The 25,748-nt window shown below is 43.1% G+C and overlaps 2 pseudogenes; one reads left to right on the top strand and one right to left on the bottom strand.

Moving 5' to 3' along the window:
- Positions 1 to 646: 646 nt before the first annotated feature.
- On the top strand, positions 647 to 24,605 carry LOC139179146 (olfactory receptor 8U3-like; annotated as a pseudogene).
- On the bottom strand, positions 24,519 to 25,464 carry LOC139178853 (olfactory receptor 5M9-like; annotated as a pseudogene).
- Between the last annotated feature and the right edge of the window lie 284 nt (positions 25,465 to 25,748).

The following is a 25,748-nucleotide window of genomic DNA, read 5'->3' as shown; positions in this document are numbered from 1 at the left end:
GAAAAGCACGTAGTGTGGCCCATCTTTGTTTCTGGCACGTCTTTCTGTCCAGACACCAGGCTATAGGGAAGACTTGAGTCTTGTTTTTTAAAACCGCTTTAGCTATTCTCTTTACTTTTCCACTTCATTTTCTAAAAAAAGTAAATGCAATATATATATGCACCACTGGAAGTGCTAAAACTTTCTGTTTTCATTTAACAGTTTGCCATAGATATCTTTCCAATATCTATAGATCTAACTCATTTAAATAACAGCAATAAACCAAAAAGCAAATTGATAGTCTTGTGTTACGCGAATGCAGTGGAAGATTTACTTAACTGGTCCCTTGCCATGGTTTCTAAATATTCTGTTATTAAGTAATGCTGATATCAACATTCTTATTATACGTGTAGTTGCACAAATGTTCCCGCACACCCATTTCTTGTCATCTGACTTTGCATGGTAAAGACTAAAAGACCAATTACGTAGTCAAATTTTCAGACTTTTATGTCTTCTGAGCCTTGTTTTTTTAATACTTCAATAACGTCTCAACTCTGAAATTACAGAATAAAATGTCTTCTGTGCTTGCTTGCTTTCTGTTTTACTTTCACTGTTCCAGCTTACAGTTCACACAGCCCAGCCCCCTGCAGAATCTCCCTTGCTCAGGTTGGCCTGGGCCTTGCAATCTCGCGGGGAGGGCCTCTCCGCCGCGGCCTCCTGCTTTCCACCCGCCCTGGGCCACCTGGGCCTCTGCCGCCTGGGCCGCTCCGCGCCGTGCTCCCCGAGCGGGGAGCCCCCTCCGAGGCTGAGGCCCCCGGCGAGCTCGGGCGTTTGGGCGGTCGTCGCCGCTGCGGCCTGCCGGCGACGGCGCCTCGTCCCGGGGACACTCGAACCGGTTGTCGGGCGCCCCTGGCGGCCGCTTTCAGAGCGTTCTTTCCTTCGGCGACCTTCACAAGGGCTGCGATTCAGCCGGCAAACACGGCGCAGAGCTCCAGAGGCCGGCATCACTGGCGGCGATAACCCCGGTGCTTCGGAGATCTGGGTAAGCCTGCTTCTGCTGAAGATTGGACATGTAGGTTTTTTAGGAGGTGGGCTGGCGCCGCGGTGTGGGGCGTGTGGCTGCTCTGTCGGGTCGACCAGCATTTCCCCGCGCCCATCCATCCGCGGGGCCTCGGAGCGGGCAAGGAGAGGGTTTTTTCGCTCCAGAGTGCCTTAGGCTCAGCGGCCAGGCTCCTGGGTCACCGTTTAGGGCGCTCGTTTCCCTTCCTCGGTACCCCCATACTAGGCTCCGGGGCTTGGCCAGCCCGCCCGAGTCAGTGCTCCGAGGGCTCGTTCCCGGGCGAGCCGGGGCCCCGTCTACGGGCCTGGACGCGTCCTGCTCCCGCTTGACTTGAACGGACAGGCTTGCGTGGCGAGGCCGGGCCGTTTCTCTAGGAGCTGGATGGCGGACGGGACGTTTCCTCTGCCCCAGTGTACAGCATGGCCTATAGCTCGCGACCAAGAGTGACTGTGCCACGAGCCGTGTCCTGGGCCACGTTGACCAGTTTTCCCGCCTTGGCTGGGAGTGGCCGTGTGTCTCCGTCGGCGGACGGCGCTGACTTCCGCCGGCCGTACCTGGATCCTGTCCCTCTTCCCCTGGAGTGGGGGACGGGCCGAACGCGCGGAACAAGTTGGCGCTCGGCTGTGGGCCCCGTCCTCGCGGCCTGGGGTTCAGGTCCGCACCAAGGCCGGGAAGCGGGGTAGCTGCTCTCCGACGGCCACTCTCGTTTCTCCTCTCTGCGATTGTCCGCAGGACGGGCTGCGTCTTCGCGGCTACCGCCTGTGGTCTCTTCTGTTCCCCTAGCGACCTCGGCGGTTGTATGGACCCCACACACACGTGTCCCCTCAGCGTGGGTGACAACAGGGAACGTGGCGGGCGAGCAAGGAGTTCGCCCAATGCGCGGCTCCAGTCCTGCTTGGGCTCGGCGGTCAGAAGCGCCAAGCAAATGTTTGAGACAGAAAGCGTCCGGGGCCGTCCGATGAGGGTCCTGGTGACACGAGAGCCTGGCGCGGTTTTTAGTCTTGAGAGCCTCTGAACACGCGTAAAAGAGGATGCGGGAGAGAAATGCAACCTACGGAGGGAACGAATGCGGAGTGATAACGCTGTGCCTTCCCCACCCTGCGATCCAAATTTGTCCCGGTGGCATTCATGCTGTTTGTAGCTGGGCCGCCGACAGGTCGTCCAGATGGCCAGACTTTAGTACCTTAAAATTTGCTACAGTAGGTTTAGTGGGGAGAAGGTAATGGCAATTCACTCCAATACTCTTGCCTGGGAAGTCCCATGGGCGGAGGAGCCTGGTAGGCTGCAGTCCAGGGGTATCCAAGAGTCGGGACACGACTGATTTCACTTTGACTTTACACTTTCATGCATTAATGAGTAGGAAACGGCAACCCACTCCAGTATTGTTGCCTGGAGAATCCCAGGGATGGGGGAGCCTGCTGGACTGCCATCTATGGGGTCGCACAGAGTCGAACACAACTGAAGCGACTTAGGAGAAGCAGCAGCAGGTTTTAGATGAAAGTACTGAAATCTATAATAATGAAAATTACTATTGTTGTAATTCAACGTTAATTATTACCGTTGTCTGTGATTATAAAGTTTATCCACAGAACAGCTGCTCATCTGCTTTGAAGATGACGAAAGAGGAGTTTCAGTATGTCTAAATATTTGTTTAAAAGTAGAGGAAACTCTACAATCCATGAGGCAATACCCTGCAGCAACCATTCTGGCAATCCACACCCCCAAACTCTGCTGCAATAGGCCTCAAGGTCCGGTCTTGGTCAGTGACTGTTTCCTTCTGTATCCTTTCCAATTAGAAACAAATCTGTGGGAATAGGTTCCTCTAAGCAGTCCTATGGGCGCCCCTCTTCCCCTGAGCCTGCTTCCAGCTTCCCTACATCACAAGCTCTGAGCAGCACATGCCTTCCTGTTTTGCTACCGCTCCTATGCGTACCGCTAGTCTCAGCCTAGTGCAAGTGGTGCTGGCTGACCCCTTGCAATGCAAATAGCTGCTAAACTTACTGATCTGTATTTTAAAATCTTCATAAACATGGTAATGGAAGCATAATATTGAGTCAGGAACATGTGTGACATGGTTAACCATTTCCTTACTATTTAGACATTACATATAGGGCTCCTTATAACTTTTCCATGCTAAAACTAAAGCTATTCAAGGAGGGAAGAGAGGCTCGGGAAGCAAGTGATAGACATATATATAAATAATTATGGGTAATTTGCATGGTTGTATGGCAGAAACCAACACAAAATGGTAAAACAATTTTCCACCAATTAAAACAAATTTTAAGAAAGAATACTAAAGCTATGCGAATGCCTTTTGGATGCAAAGACATATTGCCACATTTTTTCACTTTTTTAGTAGAATTCTAAAATTGGAATGACAAGAGGTTTATTGACATCTTTAAAAACTTGCTTTCTAGAAACATAACCATTTATGTATGTGTGTACTGCGCACTAGCCTTCATTTAATTGCCATACTTTGAAAAAAAATAATGTGGAAGAAAGTGTTTTATTTTTTGCTTGTGAGACCAATGTTTTATGTTTTTGTGTTTTTATTCATTATGGAATCTCACCTGTCTGTCCTCAGATTGATACTCGATAAAGACTCAAAGGGATCATGAAGCAGTTGTGGAACATTTTCTCTGAGTAGCTCCCTCCTCTTTGATGCCCTGCCACACAGATTATAGCCTCCCTGTCCTCCCAGCTCACCAGTGTCCTCAATTCAGATTTTTGCCAGAATGTTTATGGTTCCTCTACCTGCAGCTGCAGCGTGAAAACCGCCTGAAGGAAGAGAGCTGCGGAGTCATCACGTTGATGTGTGTGTTCACCCTCACTCGAGGAACCTAGTCCTGGAACCCTAACACTGTTAGCCTGCTGTTCAGGGTCCGAGAACAGTTGTTTCATATTTTGTTCAGCTTTCTAATTACCAATTAATACTGGTGAGGCAGTCCAGACACTCTTTGTATTTATTTGGAAGCAGAAATCACATTTTATTTTAAGAGAAAATTATACTTTTGCATCAATAATTTAAAATCACCTAACCACACATGCTTGAAGGTGTCTTTTGTTTTATAGTCTTTGTTTTGCTCATGAACATGTTAAAATGAAATATCAGCAGACACACCTAGATGGCTTTCCCCACCCCCTAGAAGAACTTTATGTCAATAAATCCTGGGTAAGGTCTTAGGAGTCTCTGAATTTGAATCCTTCAGCTACTATCAAGTCACTGTGGCAATTTTTGCTCCTGTTTTCACAAGATCTGTTGGTGTAATAAGTCACACTAAATTTTCCCACAGCTTATTAGGTGGAGAATTTTTTTTTTCCTCCTCAATCCCAGTGTCCATCTTCTTTTTCACCCACTAGCAGTTCATTCTGCTCTAAAGTTTGTAGTTCACTGTCTCTGGATTGGCTTGAGGTGACCACCTGTGTGACACCTGGCAGCTCACATCTCATTTCTAATCCATGAATTAGAATTAAAGGGACTTTAAGGCTCTTACATTCATTGCTACTGCTACTGCTAAGTCGCGTCAGTCGTGTCTGACTCTGTGTGACCCCATAGACGGCAGCCCACCAGGATCCCCCATCCCTGGGATTCTCCAGGCACAAGAACACTGACGTGGGTTGCCATTTCCTTCCCCAATGCATGAAAGTGAAAAGTGAAAGTGAAGTTGTTCAGTCGTGTCCAACTCTTAGCGACCCCATGGACGGCAGCCTACCAGGTTCCTCCATCCATGGGATTTTCCAGGTAAGAGTACTGGAGTGGGGTGCCATATTACATTCATTACTCAATAAATACTTATCAACTGAGAATTGTAATCACTGGAAGCACATTAATAAATGGAATAGATAGGGACCCCGCCCTCATGTGGCATTCTGGAGTACACAGACTCTTATAAATAAAAATTTTAATCGGGGAAAATTTTTTGATTAGCATTATAAAGAAAAAAAAAAAAAAACTGAGCTTTCCAGGTGACTCAGTGGTAAAGAATCCACTTGCCCAGCAGGAGACATGGGTTCAATCTCTGGGTCAGGAAAATCCCCTAGAGAAGAAAATGGCAACCCGCTCCAGGATTCCTGCCTGGGAAATCCCATGGACAGAGGAGCCTGGCAGGCTGCAGTCCCTGGGGTCGCAGGAGTCAGACGTGACTTAGTGACTAAACAACAACACTGATGGAAAACATCAGGATCACGAGGGATGGTGAAGGGGAAACACCAGCATTAGACAGGCTGGTCCAAGGATGCCCATCCGAGAGGTTAATATCTGAGCTGCCATCCAGATGAGCAGAAAACAGCAGCCACTTTAAGCTCTAGGACAACGGCATTCTAGGAGAGGGAAGAGCAGGTACCAGGGTCCTCAGATGGGCACCACCTTGGAGGGTGGAAACACATGGGGGCTGAGTTGACATGAGTGAGTGCACACGTGGTGATGGGAAGGGGGGCGGGGCGGAGGGCAGAGTCAGTGCTAGCTCAGTGCTGGCAGTCCCTGATCCCGGGACTTGATCCTGCTCTGAATACTTCTCACATAATAAATACAGCACATTGATGCCACGTGCCCACACAGATGGATGACGCAGGGCCCTGGCAGTCAGACAGAGTGCATGCAGTAGTCAAGGCACCAGCAAGATCACAGGATCTGAGATCAGCAGGAACCTTGATGGTACCAGAGAGCCTATTTTAAACTCAGGAGACTGAGGAGCAATTTTTGTAGTCTTGGCCAGTATGGACCAAAATAAATTTATTTCTACAGTTTGCAGAACTGTTGCCTCAAAAAAATGTTGGGCTTTTTATGAAGTTTATGTAGAAAGGAAATATGGAACCCATGCCTAGAAATCCCACTTCCATGGGAGAAAGCCCACCAGCAAAACTGCTTGGAAAGTTTACAGAATGTGACTTTTAAATTATAAAAGAAGAAGACACTAAAATACAAGAAAAGTTCAGAGACAAAAGGGGTTGATCCAAAGCCAGCAGGCTTTGTCCTGGTGAAAAACCCAGCACACAGCACACTTCCTCACATTGCTGGGATTATTCCTCCCATGCTTTCCCATGGACTGTAGCCTGCCATGCTCCTCTATGCATGGAATTCTCCAGGCAAGAATACTGGAGTGGGTTGCCATTTTCTTCTCCAGGGGATCTTCCTGACCCAGGGATCAAACCCGTGCCTCCAGCATTGCAGGCAGATTCTTTACGACAGGAAACACCAGGGAAGCCATTGCACTTTACATGGTGCCAATTTAAAATTCAGTTTAATTTTTTTCAGGTTAAGTAATTCCTAAGACCCAAGTAGCTCCCCCTTCATGTTATCTGCCCACTGGCGCATGTAGTCTGCAGGAACCCCCTCTTCCCTGAAGCCCTCCAGTCAGCAGCCTTTCCACACGTGTCTCCCATCACATCTGTCCACCGGTGTCATGGGCTCTCTGCCCAACTCTGCACAGAACTGTTGCTGACGGCATCTCTTCTAGGCAGGGAGTCATTCTGTCAGCCGTCACCTAAACTTCAACGTCCTGCCATGTGAGGTTGTATTTCTATATTCCTTAAAAGAGCATTTTAACAAAATCTCGATTTGAACTTGAATGGGTTTTACCTACCGATTTTATCTGTTTTTCATTGTATCCTATGGTCTGATTCTTAGCCTCTCATGAAGCAACTCGCCAGGACTTATGAATGACTTCTGATCCCTTTTCCATTTACTGCCACCCTTCTGTGGCACATGCTTCTGTGGCACGTCCTTATTGCCATGACGCTCTCTCCTTCCTTTTGGAATGCCTGCTGTTGCCTTCCTGCCTCTCTGCTGCATCCTGTCCCCGCGTGTGTCTCTCCCTGGCACTCACAGCAGGTTCACAGCAGACTCACTCACATGCTGTTCCCTTTGGAGTCCCTGCCTCCCATTTTAGCTGTGCTATTTGGGTACAAATTCCCAAGTACAAATTCTCCAACCAAGACTCCTGCTCCCATGTCTGGGCTCTGTAGAATCTTCACCTGAAAAATTACTGTGGATCAAACCTAATATACCTTTCCTTCTCCCCAGTTACACCCCTTACAGACCCTCCCTCTCTCCTGGGCACCAGGCTCCCTGGGTCAGATCATCCATGACCCATTTCTCTACACTCAAGGAGTTATCTGGCCACGTTGCTTCCAGCTCTAATGGAGTGAGTTGAGCAGTGATGGACCCAGAGAAGAGTGGAGACAACAGGTACGTACCCAGTGAGGTTGTAACTGCACTGAGAATAAAGGACTGTGCTTATGATAGGAAAGACTATAGAGTGTTTTGAAGGTTAGAAAACGTTGGAAAGCAGTTTTAAACACAGGTGGGGGAGTGGTGTCATAGAGTAGTTGCAGTTTAAAGAGAAAGGCTCATTGCTGGCTCAGAAGGATCTTACTGGTACCATCTTATCAAATGCTCTCTCAGTTACAAATACTCCAGGTTACAAATCCTTTGGAAATATATCCTACACTTGCTAGCAGCAGAATAGCACAGGTCACAGTTCTCCATTGCAGCATTGCTCATAATATAAACAGATTGTTGCATGTCAGTGTTCATCCCAGTGTGGATGGGCAAGAAGTATTATACTACTACATCATCCGGTCAGTGCACTGCTGTGCAGGAAATTATGTCCTGATAGAGGACAACTTCCAAGGCATTGTCAAATAAATAAAAGCAACATGTACCAAAACACCATGCTTAATATACCACTATGTATGTTTTGAATTAGGGCATGAAGGAGAAATATATTTTCATGTTTGCTTATAAGGAACTCTAGAAGGATCTGTAAGAAACAAAATACTACCTGTGGAGGCAGATGGCCCTGGACACACCAGGTAAACGACAGGAGGCACAGATTAAGGCAAAGTGTATTTTCAGTATCTTGAATCATGTGCCTGTATTATAACCTCTTTGGAATTTTCAATAAATTGAATTTTTAAAACCTCCAAAGAATAAAATGCATTTTACTGTTTTTTATTTTACTATATTATTTTACTGTTTTTACCAACTGAATGACTTTCTAGTTGTTTTACCATGGTTGTTGTTTGGCTTCTCTAAAATGTCTATTCGTGAGTTTTTTTCTGGTGGTTTTGATGTTTTTATTTTAACTTTGGTAAGAAACAAAGAAAAAGATTTATCTCTAAACACCCTAGGTAGTTTGTCCTTTTCTCTTTTCCTCCTTTCGGATACTTTATATTTTCATAACTTTTACTTGCAAGAAAGAGGATAAAGCTATGCTAGTTTGCTAGGGTTGCCAGAATAGAATATCACAGACTGAGGCTTAACAGAATTGCATCAGGTTATCCCATCTCACAGCACTCAGCTGCTCAGAGCTCTCCCTTACTGTGCTATTTTCTCATATCAGCAGTTACGTTTTCTCTTTGTTGCTGATTTTAGTTGTCTTTTTTCTTAGTATAACTAAAGATTTGTTACTTTTGTTGACCTGTTTGAAGTAACTTTTGTTTAAAATTGATTTCTTTGGTTTTCCTCTTCTGTATATTTATCTGAGAGCTAGTCTTTACTATTTTCATTCCTTCTTCTAGCTTTGAGTTTGGTTTGCTCTCCCTTTTCTGCCTAGCTGTAAAGACAGGTTGCTTATTTGAGCTTTCTTTCTAATGTACGCATTCACAGCTTTATATTTCATTGTTGGTGATGTTTTTGCAGAATCCCATACATGTTGGTATGTTCTATTTATAGTTTGATTTGTCTCCAGGTGTTTTCTAAGTTCCTTTTTTTTAATTATTTTTTAGCCTGCTGGTTATTTAAGAGTGTGTTTAATCTTCACATACTTGTGGATTTTCCCACGTTTCCTTCTACTATTGATTTTTCGTTTCATTACATTGTGACAGGGAAAAGTTCCTTTGTATGATTTGAGTGTATTTAGAGTAGACTTATTTTCTGGCCTAACGTATGGTCAGTTTTGGAGAATATTCCCTGTGCACTTGTGAAAAGTATGGAATCTGTCTCTGCCCGGGTCACACGGTGCCCTAGCTGCACGGTTCTCAGGGGTCACCTCTCACTGTCGGGCGCGACTGTTGGGTCGGTCGGCCATTTCCGTGCATTAGTCCCACGGGGAGATCACTGGGACAAAAGGGACGCTTTTCTGTCAGCCAGTGACTCTCAGTACCCCATTCTATGGCAGATAGGCTAAGAGTGAGCTCTGGTACGTCTCGGGAGCCTCTCTCAGACTCACCCCTTGGCTACATTCTCAGAAACGAAATTTTAGCCCTACAAAAGGCCTGGCCCAAATACGAACTCAGTTCAGTTCAGTTGCTCAGTAGTGTCCGACTCTTTGTGACCCCATGGACTGCAGCACACCAGGCCTCCCGGTCCATCACCAACTCCCAGAGCTTACTCAAACTCATGTCCATTGAGTTGGTGATGCCATCCAAACATCTCATCCTCTGTCGTCCCCTTCTCCTCCTGCCCTCAATCCCTCCCAGCATCAGGGGCTTTTCAAATGAGTCAGCTCTTCACATCAGGTAGCCAAAGTATTGGAATTTCAGCTTCAACATCAGTCCTTCCAATGAACACCCAGGACTGATCTCCTTTAGAATGGACTGGTTGGATCTCCTTGCAGTCCAAGGGACTCTCAAGAGTCTTCTCCAACACCACAGTTCAAAAGCATCAATTCTTCAGTGCTCAGCTTTCTTTATAGTCCAACTCGATGCTCACTCTTGCCATCTCCTGTTTGACCACTTCCAATGTACCTTGAGTCATGGACCTGACATTCCAGCTTCCTCTGCAATATTGCTCTTTACAGCATTGAACCTTGCTTCTAAGACCATTCCCATCCACAACTGGGTGTTGTTTTTGGCTTTGGCTCCATCCCTTCATTCTTTGAGGAGTTATTTCTCTACTGATCTCCAGTAGCATATTAGGCACCAACCGACCGTCCTGGGTAGTTCATCTTTCAGTGTCCTATCTTTTTTGCCTTTTCATACTGTTCATGGGGTTCTCGAGGCAAGAGTACTGAAGTGGTTTGCCATTCCCTTCTCCAGTGGACCACATTCTGTCAGACCTCTCCACCATGACCTGTCCATCTTGGGTGGCCCCACAGGGCATGGCTTAGTTTCATTGAGTTAGACAAGCTGTGGTCCGTGTGATCAGATTGGCTAGCTGTCTGTGATTGTGGTTTCTGTCTGTCTGCCCTCTGATGCCCTATCTCAGTGCCTGCTGTCTTACTTGGGTTTCTCTTACCTTGGATGTGGGATATCTCTTCACAGTAGCTCCAGCAAAGCACAGCCACTGCTCCTTACCTCGGACATGAGGTAGCTCCTCTCAGCTGCCGCCCCTGACCTTGGAAGTGCAGCAACTCCTCCCAGCTGCACTCCTGCGCCATGGGGGACCCCAAAAAATGGCGTCTGAAAGGCACACTAGCTTTTGCCAAAAGCAGTGAGAGAACTCAGAATCTCCTTACGTTCAGTCCTTCAGGGCCCTTAGTTGGAATCCGGGTCTCAGGGACTCATGCCTCATGTCTTCCTGTTGCCTCCCTGTCTCCTGTCTCCCTCTGTCTCTCTCCATCAGGTTTCCTAGACGACCCCTACTCGATCTTTCATGCCCACATGATCTCTTGGAGAGGATTCTGAGGTTCCCTTTGGTCCAGGTCTTCCTCCTATATTCAAAAGCCTGAAGGATCAAAAGCTCTCCTAACATTCTGAAGATCCCCTTCTAACTATGCTTATCTCTCAGGTGGAGAGAGAACCGAGCTTCCCCCACCCCTGAACATCCTAAAGAATTCCCTTGTAACTACTCCTGCTTCTCAGGATGGGGGAGGACCAAGCTTCCCCCACTCCTGCAAATTCCCTTAACCCTTCAGATCCTTCTGATGGGACAAAGACCTCCCTTCCCACCAGAGGGACAATCCAAGATTTGTATCAGCTGATCTGCCCCTGACATCAGAGTCAATTTGAGCACTATTCAGCCTATAATTCAGGTATAAAACTATGACTACAGAAAGGAAAGGTGACTTTCTGACACAGGATGGCCATGATATTCTTTAGACTGCAGAGAAAACTGGTTAAACTGAAAAAAAATTTTTCTTACAACAAGTTTGTTAAAAAGACTGCCTAGGGAAAAGCTTGAAGTTAACCCCTTTCATTCCCTGAAATACATGAAATACACAGCCCACTTTGCCTGAAACCTCAGCCTTGGGCAAATTAGAACTTCAAGAAAATGGAGGGGGCGGGGGGGGGGGTCGTCAAAGAGACATTTTCAATGTCAAGTGGAAAACTATGAGATTTCTGTCTGTCTGTCTCGATTTATGTATGTCTCGGTGTGTGTCTTTTGTTTGTTTGTTTTAATAATATTGCCAAAATGGTAAATGAGTTCTAATTTTATTGGCCTAAAGAGAAGTTGAAGAATAAACGTTCTTAAAGTAAGGGTTGGGGGGAGTTGGTTGGTTTGTTTCACTTACCGGCTCTCTAGTTGTTCCACCTCCACTTGTTGAAAAGCCCATCCTTTCAGGATGCTGGTTGAAAGTCAGCTGGCCATAGATTTGAGGGTCACATTTCCCTGGTGGCTCAGATGGTAAAGCGTCTGCCTACAATGCAGGAGACCTGGGTTCAATCCCTGGGTCGGGAAGATCTCCTGGAGAAGGAAATGGCAACCCACTCCAGTATTCTTGCCTGGAAAATGCCATGGACAGAAGAGCCTGTTAGACTACAGTCCATGGGGTCGAAAAGAGTTGGACATGACTGAGCGACTTCACTTCACTTCACTGCACTTCAAAGAAAAATAAGTACTTACAAATCAGACAATTCTAAATACAAGTGCAATTAATCTAAATGAATATCATATTCACATGAACTGAGAAATATTCAATATGAAATATCTAGTATTAATGTTTGTTTGCTAATCTAATATAGACATGTCTGAGTCATTAACATGAAGCATAATATTTTAATTGTGCCTAGGTTTATTATAAGTTACATATTGTTATATTGTTACATCTATTACAAGTTTGTCAACAAGGAAAGTACCTCTAGAAAAAAGTAAAACTCATAAAAAATGTAAATGAGATATGAACTTTTAGATAAACTATTAAGAATCATTATATTTTAGAAATGCCTGTCTAAAGTAGTCTCTCCAGATTGGGGTAACTTGAATTTCTAGGGGGGTGCTAAAGTAAGTGACAGAAGCGTATTGAATAGCTAGGTCATTTCCAAATAAGATTCTGAAGCATTCATTACTGAACACTAACTTCCTCTTAGGGAGAAACTAGAGATTTTGGACGATTAATGAATAATGTTTGATGCCATCCTGAGATGTTCTCTAGAATTTTCTTTAGAAATTATCGCTGGTAATTATGTTCACCAATCTATAGAATGCTAATATAAAGGCCAGTTCTTGGTTGCTTAAGGAAAATAGGATGTGTGTTTTCAGTAAAAAAGATATGATACATGAAATTACATTTTATGGAGGGAGAAGGAAGTGGGTCTGACTTACAGGTGGCTGTTTCAGGATGGGGGAACAAAGTAATGGGCACAGAATGTGATGAGGTTTTATGGGAAGTGGACGCCAAGGGAAGAGTTTTGTGCATAAATACAAGTTTTCTTGAGATGTTGAACTGCCTTAGATAATGGATTTTAAGTTTCTTTATCTCTGAAGTGATCTATGTTTACCTTTGAAATCTTTTGTTACCTTTGGCCAAGTGAGTAACTATTGTTTCATAGCGACTTATATGATCCTATCCGACAGAGTGTTATAAACCCGTTTGATATTTATTGAAAACATTTCCTAAAGCATTTGACATCTAGCTAACTTTGGGGTGCTTCAGAGGGCCCCTGAGACATCCCAAAGAGAGATATTAAACTACCTGAGTTCATTTGACATGTTAAATTACATGGGAAGTATTGTTGGAAAGTGGTGAATCTTGTCAGGTTATAGTGTATGGTTGATGTTACTAATATAGATATCCTAGAAATTATGTGAAATTCATGAGAATCTGATATGTCCTGGTAAAATGTTGTCAGTTGTAATTCTAGTTATCATATTAAAGTGTTACATATCACAGCAATGACCAGGCTACTTTGTCAATTGCAATTTAATCAGATTTTAAACACACCTTTTATGGTCTCATTCTGATGCCTTTGCAAGAATACTGCTACTTGAAGATTTATGGAAAAGACTTCTAAGATTCATCGATAAACACATTTTGTTTGTTATCTGGTACACTGGTACCGGACTGGGATTTAGTCTACTCTCTATCACGATGGTGTGATCACTCATCTAGAGCCAGACATCCTGGAATGGGAAGTCAAGAGGGCCTTAGAAAGCATCACTACAAACAAAGCTAGTGGAGGTGATAGAATTCCAGTTGAGCTATTTCAATCCTGAAAGATGATGCTGTGAAAGTGCTGCACTCAATACGCCAGCAAATTTGGAAAACTCAGCAGTGGCCACAGGACTGGAAAAGGTCAATTTTCATTCCAATCCCAAAGAAAGGCAATGCCAAAGAATGCTCAAACGACCACACAATTACACTCATCTCACATGCTAGTAAAGTAATGCTCAAAATTCTCCAAGCCAGGCTTCAGCAATACGTGAACCATGAACTTCCTGATGTTCAAGCTGGTTTTAGAAAAGGCAGAGGAACCAGAGATCAAATTGCCAACATCCACTGGATCATGGAAAAAGCAAGAGAGCTCCAGAAAAGCATCTATTTCTGCTTTATTGACTATGCCAAAGCCTTTGACTGTGTGGATCACAATAAACTGTGGAAAATTCTGAAGCAGATGGGAATACCAGACCACCTGATCTGCCTCTGGAGAAATCTGGATGCAGGTCAGGAAGCAACAGTTAAAACTGAACATGGAACAACAGACTGGTTCCAAATAGGAAAAGGAGTATGTCAAGGCTGTATATTGTCACCCTGCTTATTTAACTTATATGCAGAGTACATCATGAGAAAACGCTGGACTGGAAGAAGCACAAGCTGGAATCAAGATTGCCAGGAGAAATATTAATAACCTCAGATATGCAGATGACACCACCCTTATGGCAGAAAGTGAAGAGGAACTAAAAAGCCTCTTGATGAAAGTAAAAGTGGAGAGTGAAAAAGTGGGCTTAAAGCTCAACATTCAGAAAACGAAGATCATGGCATCCGGTCCCATCACTTTATGGGAAATAGATGGGGAAACAGTGTCAGACTTTATTTTGGGGGGCTTCAAAATCACTGCAGATGGTCATTGCAGCCATGAAATTAAAAGACACTTACTCCTTGGAAGGAAACTTATGACCAACCTAGATAGCATATTCAAAAGCAGAGACATTACTTTGCCAACAAAGGTCCATCTAGTCAAGGCTATGGTTTTTCCTGTGGTCATGTATGGATGTGAGAGTTAGACTGTGAAGAATTGATGCTTTTGAACTGTGGTGTTGGAGAAGACTCTTGAGAGTCCCTTGGACTGCAAGGAGATCCAACCAGTCCATTCTGAAGGAGATCAGCCCTGGGATTTCTTTGGAAGGAATGATGCTAAAGCTGAAACTCCAGTACTTTGGCCACCTCATGCGAAGAGTTGACTCATTGGAAAAGACTCTGATGCTGGGAGGGATTGGGGGCAGGAGGAGAAGGGGATGACAGAGGATGATATGGCTGGATGGCATCACTGACTCGATGGATGTGAGTCTGAGTGAACTCCGGGAGTTGGTGATGGACAGGGAGGCCTGGCATGCTGCGATTTTTGGGGTCGCAGAGAGTCGGACACAACTGAGCGACTGAACTGAACTGAGCTGACTATGTTAAGAGAACAAAGTTTTCTAAGAATGAAGCTTTCAAAAACAGATTATGAATTTCTTTGCCTTTAAGTGATTTATATTTGTTTTTAAAATCTTTTGTTACTTTGGTAAAGTAAATAAGCATTCTTTAAGATTATGGAACATGTGAAAGCTCATTCTGCCTCCACAAAAAAATAACACCTCACTGTTAGACTTTTGCTATTCTGACATCCTTAAAACATGGCAACAGTCTACTCCTAAAGTGGGGGATTAAAAATGCATGAACAGTAGCTGTAAATCAAGAAGTCAGGGCTATGGGAAATCCAAGATGGCTGCTTGGCTTTTCCCAGCTCCCTAACAAACCTCATTTTTATTTGATGCATTATATTGCTAAAAGGTTTAATTAATTAAGTTATTTAAAAGGACACTCTAAGTTTGTTTCTAAATGTTCAAACTGCCTCACAGTTGCACTCACCTCACACGCTAGTAAAGTAATGCTCAAAATTCTCCAAGCCAGGCTTCAACAATATGTGAACCGTGAACTTCCAGATGTTCAAGCTGGATTTAGAAAAGGCAGAGGAACCACAGATCAAATTGCCAACATCCACTGGATTAAGGAAAAAGCAAGAGAGTTCCAGAGAAACATCCATTTCTGTTTTATTGACTATGCCAAAGCCTTTGACTGTGTGGATCACAATAACCTGTGGAAAATTCTGAAAGAGATGGGAATACCAGACCACCTGATCTGCCTCTTGAGAAATCTGTATGCAGGTCAGGAAGAAATAGTTAGAACTGGACATGGAACAACAGACTGGTTCCAAATAGGAGAAGGAATATGTCAAGGCTGTATATTGTCACCCTGCTTATTTAACTTATATGCAGAGTACATCGTGAGTAACTCTGGGTTGGATGAAGCACAAGCTGGAATCAAGATTGCCAGGAGAAATGTCAATAACCTCAGATATACAGATGACACCAAGGAGAGTGTAAGAGCTACCTTAAAGCTCAACATTCAGAAAACTAAGATCATGGCATCTGGCCACATCACTTCATGGCAAATAGATGGGAAAACAGTGGAAACAGCGGCAGACTTTATTTTGGGGGGCTTGGAAATCACTGCAGATGGTGACTGCAGCCATGAAATTAAAAGAGGCTTGCTACTGCTGCTGTTAAGTCACTTCAGTCGTGTCTGACTCTGTGCGACCCCATAAGGCTCCCCTGTCCCTTGGATTCTCCAGACAAGAATACTGGAGTGGGTTGCCATGTCCTTCTCCAATGCATGAAAGTGAAAAGTGAAAGTGAAGTCACTCAGTCATGTCCGACTCTTAACAACCCCATGGACTGCAGCCTACCAGGCTTGTCCATGCATGGGATTTTCCAGCCAAGAGTACTGGGGTGGGTTGGCATTGCCTTCTCCAAAAAGACGCTTAGGACTTGGAAAGAAAGTGATGACCAAACTAGACAGCATGCTAAAAAGCAGAGACGTTACTTTGCCAACAAAGATCTGTCTAGTCAAGGCTATGGTTTATCCATGTGTCATGTATGGATGTGAAAGTTGGACTATAAAGAAAGTTGACTGCTGAAGATTTGATGCTTTTGAACTGTGGAGACCCAACCACTCCATCCTAAAGGAAATCAGGCCTGAATATACATTGGAAGGACAAATATGAACCTGAAGCTCCAATACTTAGGCTACTTGATGCAAAGAGCTTACTCATTTGGAGGTCACTTTGATTTGCCTGTGAGTGTGGGAGCCCAACCTAGGTGCAGGGCCTCAGGGGCAATTGCTACTGAATAATGACATTAAAGCAAGTGCATTCCAGCCCTGTGTGACTCTCAGCACACAAGAGACTGGGAAAGCTATCTATCTTGGAGGAAGGAAAGGCAGGCGAGAGAATGTGTTTTCAGGGCTCTCCTCGCAGCTGGGGTTCGGCTCCTCAGAGGTCAGACCACCAAGCCTGCTCCAAGGGCCTCAATTCCCAAATCAGGGCCTTGTGTCACCCTACACTTTCCGAGCCTTGCAAACACATTTCTAGGTCATCGCAGTACTGCCCATGGGGGAGGAGGCTTCGGGAGTGTATCAGCACCACAGCAGGGTGCCATGCTGGGGTCACCTAGCCGAGGGCACCTGGCACCACCCATGGGCCCCCGGCACCTCCCATGGGCCCCCTGGTGAAGAGTGGCAGGCGCAGCCCTGGCTTGCGAAAAACTGAAGCGGAGAGCACAGCTAGCTCTGGTAGAAGGAAGCAAACAGCCACGGGAGGCCCTCGCAGGCAGTTGCTGGGCCACCCCGCATTAGGGCTCCCCGGGCAAAAAATCACTAAAAATTGGTAACACCAATAATGCCACACCAATAATTTAGAAAGTATCCCTGATTATGTGTTGGAAATAATTCCTGTAAAACCATTTGTTGCTGTTCACTCACCCAGTCGTGTCTGCCTCTTTGAGACCCCATGTGCTGCAGCATGCCAGCCTTCCCTGTCCTTCACTGTCCCCGGAGATCGCTCAAACTCAAGTCCACTAAGGAAATGATTATAAAGGACTCTACTTTTTAACATATGTGTATTCTAACTACAAGTGTGCTTTTTCACTTTTAGAAAGTAGTATTTGAAAATGAATAAATTACATATGAATCCAAAATGTGCCTAATTCACAAATAGAAATATTTAATTTCCTCCACTTTTCTATCCATGGAATATCCTGTTTAGCTTTGTATTATATTTAGCATAATGAACATTTGTTAAAATAAATGTCTATTAAAACAAATAAAATGTTACATATTAAAGTTTTACTCCACTGAGAAGTAAATATGGGAGCCGGGTATTTTAAAATGTCTTTATTCTATTATTTAATATGACTAAAAATAATCTAAACTTAAAATATTACATATATTTATAAACATTATTTTTATTAAACCTCAATTTTTGGCTTCAGAAAATTATAAATAGTCAGACAGGAGAGTTTGAGAGGGGATATATTTATTTGTTCTGATATTCTGCTTCAGAACTTCTGGGGAACTTCCCTGGTGGCTCAGACAGTAAAGCGTCTGCCTGCTATGTGGGAGACCTGGGTTCAATCCCTGGGTCAGGAAGATCCCTGGAGAAGGAAATGGCACCCCACTCCAGTACTCTTGCCTGGAAAATTCCATGGATGGATGAGCCTGGTAGGCTACAGTCCATGTGGTCGCAAAGGGTCGCACATGACTGAGCGACTTATTCTGCTTCAATGAGCAATACTTTCTCAAGTTAAAACACACACGTTTTGGCATCTGATGACAATTCCTTACTCCTGATAACTTATCTTCTTTAACTTGTCTCTTTTCAGCAGTTCAGAGACTAGAACAAATGACTGAAGAGAATATTACCAGGTGATGGAACTCGTTCTTTTGGGCTTTTCAGTCCAGAGAGAGAGTGAAATGCTTCTCTTTCTTCTCATTCTAGTGGTATATTCTCTAACTCTGGTGGGAAACGTTGGCATCGTTTCCTTGATCCGGTTGGATCCTCATCTTCACACACCCATGTACTTTTTTCTCAGTAATCTGGCCTTTGTAGACTTCTGTTACTCCTCATCAATAGCCGCAAAATTCCCGGAGACCCTCCTGAGCAAGCACAGGTCCATATCTCTCTATGCATGTGCGCACAGCTGGGCTTTTTCCTGAACTTCTTGATTTTGGAGACGTTCCTTCTTGCAGTCATGGCTTATGACTGCTATGTGGCCATCTGCAGTCCTCTTCTCTACATGGTGATCATGTGCCAAAAGGTGTGCATGCAACTGGTAGCAGGCCCTTACTGATACAGCTTTTCTGTTGCTTTCCTCCACACAGTTGTTACTTTTCGACTGATCTACTATGGCCCCAATGTTATTAATCACTTCTATTGTGATGATGTCCCTTTGATGGCCCTTGCCTGCTCAGACACCAGCCTCAAAGAGATCTTGATTTTTATCTTTGCTGGATTCAACATAATCAGCCCTTTGACCACGGTCCTTATTTCTTCCCTATACATTGTGGCTGCCATCCTGAGAATCCAATCTGCAGAAGGGAGGCACAAAGCATTCTCATCCTGTGGTTCTCATCTGACTGCTGTCACTATATTCCAAGCGACTCTGATCTTCATGTATCTGCAGCCCAAATCAAACCATTCCCTTGACACAGACGAAGTGGCCTCTGTCGTCTACACAATAGTCATTCCTATGTAGAATCCCATGATCTACAGCCTGAGGAACCAAGAGGTAAAAAATGCCTTGAGGAAAGCCTTTGAAAAATGTTATTTCCTGTCTCTAGTAAACATTAAAATGTATCTTGTAACACTGACTGTCTTGAAACTATGCCACACGCAGATGTGTTGTTTTTATTATCTTTGATAGGTTAATTTTATTTCTGCCATTTTTATGTGAGCAAAATGACTTTGCACATGTGTTCTATTTTTCATATAATTTATAAGTAAAAGGTTTAAAAGACTATAATGCACATTTTTAACAAATTGCTACTATTTGCATCTGTGACACTTGATAGTTTTGACCTGGATAGTTTCTATTTAACTGATAATAAGATTTAGCCGCTGCTTTCAAAAATGTTTCTATTTTACACATTGTGGAAACAGAACAAGGGAGGTGGTAAAGTAAATTTCTTGTCCATCCCCATGTCGTTCCAGGCAGTAGCTGTTCCTCAACTGCACCCTGTCTGCTAAAAATAATTCCTCTCTGCTTCTGACTCCCACTAGATTCACTGGTGGTCACTCTCTGTAATTCCACGGTTCTCATGTTGTTTGAAAAGATGTCATTTTTCGACATGCAGATCTGGAAATCAGGGTCAGCTTTTGGAAAGTCATACTCTCTTTTTCTGTATCAAAACAAAAATGCAGACATACCCCTATATTCCCTCAGCAAGGCTTAAGATCCTTTTATATTTTAGGGATTTGAAGACATTACAATGGTTTGACAGGAAGCGGTAGTTTAAAACCAAGTTTAAACATGGTTGCTGTCAGATGTCAGGAATATTGTTCTATGTTGGGGTGGTTGTAAAGTGATGCAAACTAAGACCCACTTAAACCATCAACTGGATTTTTTTTTTTTTTAATTCAGATTCAAATGTTTGGTGTCTACCATGTGGGTGATATTGTGAGCTATTCTCATAGGGCAAAATCAAAAACATTCCTGAATATGCTGAATAGTCTGCTATTTTGGAAAATACTGGCAAAAAAATTGATTGTATAAGTTATTTAGAAACAGTTTAGCTTATTTTATCCAAGTTATCTTAGTAAACATTTCATTGTTAAATTAGATTTCACATTTATGTGAAGACATCAATATTGCCATGTTAAATTATTTATATTAAACTTTATTTTAATTTATGCCTCACCTAACCTCAACACCATTATTAAAGCAGCAACAAGGTGTTCTAAGTGGATGTAAACTGTACAAATTCTGAAGAGAAGCAATGAATTGCAATCCTGATTTTCAAGTTCTTAAATCAACTTCGTTTGGGGTCAGGGAGCACAGTTGCACAGAAATTAATCTTGGGAATCATGACTGTCAATTGCCAAAGATAAAACGCAAGAGAGGAGAACATCTTTGTTGTTGCTATTTTTTAAATAATTCCAAAAGTATAATTTAAATAGTTAGAAGCACAGCAGTGAGCTTCTATGGTAAACTACAGAGTAAGGGCTGAACCTGAGATTGGCAGTGTGAGAAGGGTTTAAAGGTCAGTGAATCTTTCAGAAGGACTCTGGTGCCCCTTCTGGGTAGCACACTGGATTCAGGGGAGGTTGCTGCAAAACCACAGGTTTACTAAGAAACTTCAGATACATTTGAAGAGCTCCTAGAGCAGACAGGATGATAGCCTGGGACACTAAGAAAAACCAAGTAAAACCCAAGTTCTAACTTTTACAAATTACTGTAAAGAAATATATTAGTTTCATCAGTCCGCGTTAACAAAGCACCACACACTCATTGACTCAGAACAACAAAAATTTATTTTCTCACAGTTCTGGAGCCTACAAGTCTGAAATCAAGGTATTGGTGGAACCAGGCTCTCTGTGAAGCTAGGGGAGGTTCCTTCCTTGTTTTTTCCAGCTGCTCATGGTCCCAGGCATTCCTTGTCTTGTAAGCATCTTTCCAGTCTCTGCTGTCTTCTCATGGTCATCTTCCCTCTACATCTGTGTCCAAATTTCTTCATTCTTGTAAGGACATCACTCACACTGGAGAAGGCAATGGCAGCCCACTCCAGTACTCTTGCCTGGAAAATCCCATGGATGGAGGAGCCTGGTAGGCTGCAGTCCATGGGGTCGCAAGAGTCAGACACGACTGAGCGACTTTACTTTCACTTTTCACTTTCATGTATTGGAGAAGGAAATGGCAACCCACTCCAGTGTTCTTGCCTGGGGAATCCCAGGGACGGCAGGGCCTGGTAGGCTGCCATCTATGGGGTCGCACGAGTCGGACACAACTGAAGCGACTTAGCAGCAGCAGCAGCACACTGGATTAACCGTCCACCTTACTTCAGTATGACTTCATATTAACAATTGCATCTTCAATGACCCTACATCCAGATAATGACCCTATAACCCAATGATCCTATAACCAAACTCTGAAGTTCTTCAGGTTAGGAACTTAACACATCTTCTGGGGGAACAATTTCACTCATAATAAGTGCATATAAGTGTGTGCATGCTCAGTTGTGTTCGACTCTGTGTGACCCTTTGGACTGTAACCCACCAGGCTCCTCTGTCCATGGGGTGTTCCAGGCAAGAATACTGGAGTAGGTTGCCATTTCCTTCTCCAGGGGATATTCCCCCAGGGATTGAAATCATGTCTCTTGCCTTGCAGATGATTCTTTGCTGCTGACCCATTGGGGAAGCCCCACTAATAAGTAAAGACAGTTAAAGATGTGCTGGCTCAAATGTATGGTGAAAACACACCTTATCTACACCTGCAAGCACAGCGCAGACAAAAAAATAGCTGAGATTTCCTAAGCTTAAGAAAGAGACTTCTAAGTACCTAAAAAGGCTAGCGAAATGGCCTAGATGATGGGTCAAAAGGGATCCAAAACCAGTTAATGTGACAACTGGACTCTTAAAGGTCATAACAAGCCCAAGGACTCATCAAGTAGTTACGACAAAGGGATATATAACCTAATATCTAATATAGATCAGAACCTTGACTTTTTCTCCTTCTGGTTAAGACAGAAGACAAGATTCCCTGCTCTCAATACCAGAATAGTTTCTGAAGAGACTTGATCATTCTCAGGTAAAAATTGTCCTAGTGAGTGGTAAGATGCAGAGGTGAAATGCCAAGGATATGTTTATGGAAAGTATTATAAGAGCGAAAATATCACTATAGCTAAATGAACTCCCAAGCTGCAGTGACTTAATAATTTATTCCTTTCTCAGGCAGCAGTATGAGTTAAGGGGTTTGGGAAAGGCAATTAGACCCTCAATATGTGGTTTCCATCTTTGTCTAAAAAGTGATCATTTCAGTGGCAACATTTTCAAGTGGGAAGGAAGAGAAAAAAGTCCATATCTAATGGCTTTAACATAGAGAAGGTGATCTTTAGGTTTCAGGCACCACTTTCTATGGATGGCTCATTGCCAAGACTTGAAACATCATGTATCCCACTGACAAGGGGCAATGGGAACGGTGGTAAACAGCTGGATGACAAATGTTTTACTTATAAAATAAAACATAAAATAGTGGACACTGAGGAATATGTCTGCCATAAGGATCACAGAAAATGTGATCTTAAAGGGTCAAGTTATAATGGTCTCTGTCAGTACGATTGTTTCTTGAGCAGCCTATCATTTCATACTTGACACCAACTTGTTAGAAGCAAACTTGGGTGATTTGAAAACATTAAAAAAAAAAAAAACTTTGTTAATGTAGTTTCCAATACTAATCAAATAGTACTCTTTCTTCCTGCTCAGAACCTAAAGTTATGAAAAAGAACTATCCTCCCACCATCTGCTTTTTCTCAGAACCAATCTTAGGGAATGTGGCTTGTGGGCAATTAGTAAATTAGCCTGAGTAACAGTACTTTCTGTGCTTAAATGAATCCATCTTTCCAGTGATACTACCACAAGTAAATGTTACTTCTCAGAATCTTTCTACATATGTTCAATTGTGTACCCCTTTTAATTGGATTAGCCCTTAAACAAGAATAAACTCCGGAGAAGGCAATGGCACCCCACTCCAGTACTCTTGCCTGGAAAATCCTATGGATGAAGGACCCTGGTAGGCTACAGTCCATGGGGTCGCTAAGAGTCGGACACGACTGAGTGACTTCACTTTGACTTTTCACTTTCATGCATTGGAGAAGGAAATGGCTACCCACTCCAGTGTTCTTGCCTGGAGAATCCCAGGGTCGGGGGAGCCTGGTAGGCTATCGTCTATGGGGTCACACAGAGTTGGACACGACTGAAGTGACTTAGCATAGCGTAAGAATAAACTCATTCATGAGAAATTACTTCTACTTCTGATTTGCTTTTATGCTGGTATTATTAGCAAGAGTCAACAAGGACAAAAAGTGTATTCCACTTATATTAAGAATGAAGGTAGATTAAGTGGACACCAATCAACATAAATTGAATTGTAAACGTGTAATCAGATCCCAATGGATACCAGTTTGAGCTGTGCTGATCCCATGGATGGAGGAGCCTGGTGGGTTGCAGTCCATGGGGTCGCTAAGAGTCGGACACGACTGAGCAACTTCACTTTCACTTTTCACTTTCATGCACTGGAGAAGGACATGGCAACCCACTCCAGTGTTCTTGCCTGGAGAATCCCAGGGACGGGGAAGCCTGGTGGGCTGCTGCCTATGGGGTCGCACAGAGTCGGACACGACTGGAGCGACTTAGCAGCAGCAGCAGTGCAATGACATTTAGTTTTACACAGATTCTTACCTAGTTGATGCACTCTAGTTATTAAAAGCTTGACTTAAGCAGCTAAATACAGATCTAAGAATGTACTGTTAGTGACAAGAATTTGGAATCAAATAATACCTTCATCATAGCAATCAAATGTTTAACAGGACATTCTTCTGATCAAAAGTTAGATTTTAAATGACAAAAATCCATATTGCTTCATCTTTTTAAACTATGAGAAGGACATGATAGGCTTTACTCATAAATTTTTCACCTATTTAAATTAATGAAGAGAAAAACAACTAGCCAAAATCCAAACCAAAGAGTAGAATTACAGTGAGCCAACAGATGGTTTGAAACACAAATAGTGTTAATTATAGAGCAATATATACTGAGAGTTAACCTTCTGATTGATTCATGACACTAGCTGAAGATTCTGAAAACATTTTTGTTTTCAAAAGTCCATGTATGTATGAATGTTATTGAAAGCTTTTTTGATACATGAGGATCCACCAACTTTTATATTCATGGAAAAGTGATGAAGTCTTAATTTTTTCTCATGAAATTATATATTACTTTAAAACAAGTGAAAAGCAATTATATATAGAAAATATCCTAAGAAAGCATATTCAACTCTTACAAAGATACCTCCAAATTAACGTGTGCTTATCCAAATGTGTTTATGAGTTATCCGATGACTACACTTAGCAGTTTTACATACACTGTGACTAACAGTAATAGGTCAGGGTTAGTATGTTTGCATATGTAGATAAAGGAGGCTTAGTCCTGAGAGTCCGTTCACAGGGTAAACCATCACTGTGTTAGACTGGACCTCTTAGTATATTTAAGTGTTGCCTGTATACAGTTTATTTTAAACAGGGTTATTTATATGCCTAGACATTTATAACAGGAAGTGGCATACATGGAATTATGCACTGCAGGTGCACTGCTTCAAGCTTGCCTTGACGATTGCATTGTTGACCGCCTCTTTCACATCTTCGTTCCTCAAACTCTAGATCATGGGATTCAGCATGGGAATCACTGTGGGGTAAAACACAGCCACCATCTTCCCCTGCTCCACAGACTCTTCAGTAGGCCTCCTGAGATACATGAAGAGGAGAGCCCCATAAAACATGGTAACAGCTGTCAGGTGGGACCCACACGTGGAGAATGCCTTCCTCCTGCCATCGGCAGAGCACATGTGCAGCACAGCTGCTATGATGAGGGTATAGGAAACGAGAACCACAGAGAGGGAATATGTGAAATTAATCCCAGCAATAACAATCATGGTGCATTCTTTAACGTGGACCCCTCCACAGGCAGTCTTGATAAGAGGAGGGTCAGCACAATAGAAGTGGTTGATTTCAAAGTTTCCACAGAAGTACAGGCCATATGTCCAGAGTGTGCAGATTTGGCTAACAGAGAATCCATAGATGTGTGTCACAGAGATGAGATGAGCACAGACACTCCTGGACATTTTACTGCCATAAAGCAGAGGGTTGCAGATGGTCATGTAGCAATCAAAGGCCATCACAGCCAAGATATATACTTCCACGTGGACAAGGGCTCTGAAGAAGTAACACTGCACCAAACACCCCACACAGGAAATGGGTTTTGTCTGATAGTAAGTTTTCCAGCATCTTCAGAGTGACAATGGAAGAGAACCACACATCCACAAAAGACAAAGGACTCAAGAAAAAGTACATGGAGCTCTGAAGCTGGAGGCTGATGCTGATCAAAATAATGATACCAATGTTCCCTATCAGAGTGATCATGTAAACTACTAGAAACACCACAAAAAAGAGACCCTGAAGCTCCTGACGACTGGTCAACCCCAGAAGAACAAATTCTGTCACATCTGTGAAATTTGGCATTGCCTTCACTTAGACCCAGTCTGCAGTGCCTATGGACAAACTAAAAGCAACAAATGGATTTATTTTATTCTTGAAAATTTTGAGTCATGTTTATCAGTATTCTAGTTCAAATAATATAAAAATCAATGTAGACTTTGCACAAAGTTTTATATGAGTATATAATCACATTTATGTCCTTTAATAGGACTTATAGGTAATTATTACAATATTTATTAGTTTCTTAATTTTAAAACGGACAATTACATTCATATACTACTAGTATTAGACACTTATTTTTGCTAAAT

Source organism: Bos indicus, chromosome 23, assembly GCF_029378745.1.
Source record: "Bos indicus isolate NIAB-ARS_2022 breed Sahiwal x Tharparkar chromosome 23, NIAB-ARS_B.indTharparkar_mat_pri_1.0, whole genome shotgun sequence".
NCBI lineage: Eukaryota > Metazoa > Chordata > Mammalia > Artiodactyla > Bovidae > Bos > Bos indicus.
This window is presented reverse-complemented; position numbering and strand designations above follow the sequence as displayed.